Source organism: Centropristis striata, chromosome 4, assembly GCF_030273125.1.
Source record: "Centropristis striata isolate RG_2023a ecotype Rhode Island chromosome 4, C.striata_1.0, whole genome shotgun sequence".
NCBI lineage: Eukaryota > Metazoa > Chordata > Actinopteri > Perciformes > Serranidae > Centropristis > Centropristis striata.
In genome coordinates this window covers 7,736,674-7,739,296 of record NC_081520.1, presented here as the reverse complement: position 1 = coordinate 7,739,296, position 2,623 = coordinate 7,736,674, and positions in this window count along the sequence as shown.

The following is a 2,623-nucleotide window of genomic DNA, read 5'->3' as shown; positions in this document are numbered from 1 at the left end:
TTTTTTTAACGTTTTTACTATTTTATTTTGTTTTATTAACTCTAACTCTGTTTTTAAGGCGGCTGTGGCTCAGTTGGTAGAGCGGGTCGTCTTCTGATTGGAAGGTTGGTGGTTAGATCCCTGACCATGGCAGCCTACATGTTGAAGTATCCTTGAGCAAGATACTGAACCCCAAATTGCTCCTGATGCTGCGTTCATCGGTGTGTGAATGAATTCCCAATGGTGGCAGGTGGCACCAGTGTGCCCTGGTAGCCTCTGCCACCAGTATGAATGTGTGTGTGAACGGGTATATGAGCGTAGTGTGTAGTGTAAAGAGCTTTGGATAAAAGCGCTATATAAGTGCATACCATTTGGATTGAGTTTTTATTACTATTTTATTGTTTTAAGTATTTTATTGGTTTCATTGTTTTTATTTATAACTATATTTCTGTATGATTTGTATTGTATTTTAATAACTGTACAGCATTTTGGTCAACTGGGGTTGTTTTTAAATGTGCTCTATAAATAAACTTTGACTTGACTTGACTTGCAGTAGCCCCCTGACAAATTTATCATTTAGGATATTGGGTTATATGAATGAATTCTGCTTGACTTGTCCTGTCTTGTCTTGTCTTGCCATTGCAGCTCCAAAACTTTGGAATGAGTGATGTGCCGCTGCACATCAGACAGGCCTCCTCACTGTCTCATTTTAAGTTTTTTCTTAAAACCCACCTCTTCTCGTTGGCTTTTAACACCACGTAGAGTGTTGATTTTATGTTGATTTTATGATTTGTTGTTTTTATTTGTATACATGCATATTTTATTTTGTGCGCGCAGTACATTTTACATTTTATATTATTTATTTTTATCCCATTTTTAATTTATTTTATCTTATTGCATTTTACTGTTCTATTGTTTACTACATCTCTTTGTATTGTGTTATGTATGTGTTGTTTGTGCAGCACTTTGGAAACCTGTGTTTGCTAAAATTGTGCTATACAAATAAAGTGGATTGGATTGGATTGTCTTAGCTGGGCTTGACTGTGGGGTTATCATCAGAAACCAGTCCGTGCAACATGGTTTGTCACATCATGGTTAGCAATTAGAAAGGGTGTAAGTATACCTATCCATACCACCAGGAATAAACAACTAGCATGTCTGTAAACAAGAACACAGGCAGGAGCCATATGAGGAGCTGGTAAAGAACTAGTGCCAGATCATGGCCAGGTATTTATACTGGAGCGTGCTAAGATCAGGTGACTGAGGTGAGGAAGGACACCGACTGAGAAACCCACATCCAATCTGAAGAAAGTGCAGGTTTCCTATTGTTTTAAACAATGGAGCCACTGTACACAGTCCTAGACACACTCATTAAAGAGCTATTTCACACAAAATGCATTTGCAATCATCACTGAACCAACATATTCATGAAAGGAAATACACACAACCAAAACAAATCTAAACAGATTTTGCACTTAAATGTGTATTCCATGTTTTATCACAATGGGAAATTGCCAGTGCAATCATACACAAATAACTCATTGAGAAAACCCTTGCCCTAAGCAAAAAACACAGCAGTTGGTCCCCAATATGTGAATGACAAATGAATATCACTCAGTGGGTCAGATGGTGTAGACACACTCCATGCTCTGTGCTAATCAGGCCAACCTACAGACCTCACATACCATCAGGACTTCCTCCAGGGGGAAATTAGTACTTTCCACTTTGCTAAACGAGTATACTTTCCTCCCTGGGTGAACGCATTGTTTGTTACATGGGCAATTTCTTTATGTAAATTGTACTACAATAGGTAACATACCAATTATAAGTAAAACATTCAGTTTTATGCTGATTATGAATAACAAATTAGAGGTACATTTATGCACATTTTCTCAGGAGCAAGCAACATTAAAGGCAGAAATAAGCTCAATATGTGCCATGATTTATTCATCAGCTAAAAGTAAAAGTCAATGTGGGTGCAGTTAGATACCTGGAAATATTGTGTCAAAAATGAGTGTCAGTGTCAAAACAAAGAGCTATACAGAGGACAATGGTTATGTGGAATTGATTCATATTCAAAATGAAATAGACTTAAAAGTTATATGAAACTATGCAGACAACTTGCAGACAAAGATGGATGGCAAATAGCAAAAGCCACAGGGAGTTCAGCCTCCTGTCAACTAGCATTCAATCTGACCGAGCCTTAAGCCTGGTTCAGACTACATAATGTTTCATTGACAGTCACTATGTCAGATTAGGATGTTATAGTCATAAATGCTTGTTGTGAGTTTATCGAGACGACACTTTGGTCCCTGACTAAACAGTTCCTGCAAATGTTTCACAATAAAAGCCTTGGATTCTCTCCATTGGTGAGGCAAACAAAAACTAAACATGCTAGTCTTTATGTGGAGAGTTAGTGAGACATGTCGTTGATTGTAGCCCACACTGACACACTAAACAATTTGATTGACGCAGATCCAGATAAGGCTTTAATTGGCCTGATATTGTGTTGTCTGAACCAGGCATTAAATGAAATGTCCGTAGAAGTACAAGTACAATCTATTTCTCGGTCAGAATCAGGATTAAAAATAACTGGATGGTGATATTTCCATGACCCTGGGGTCAGAGTTCAGCGATGTCAATT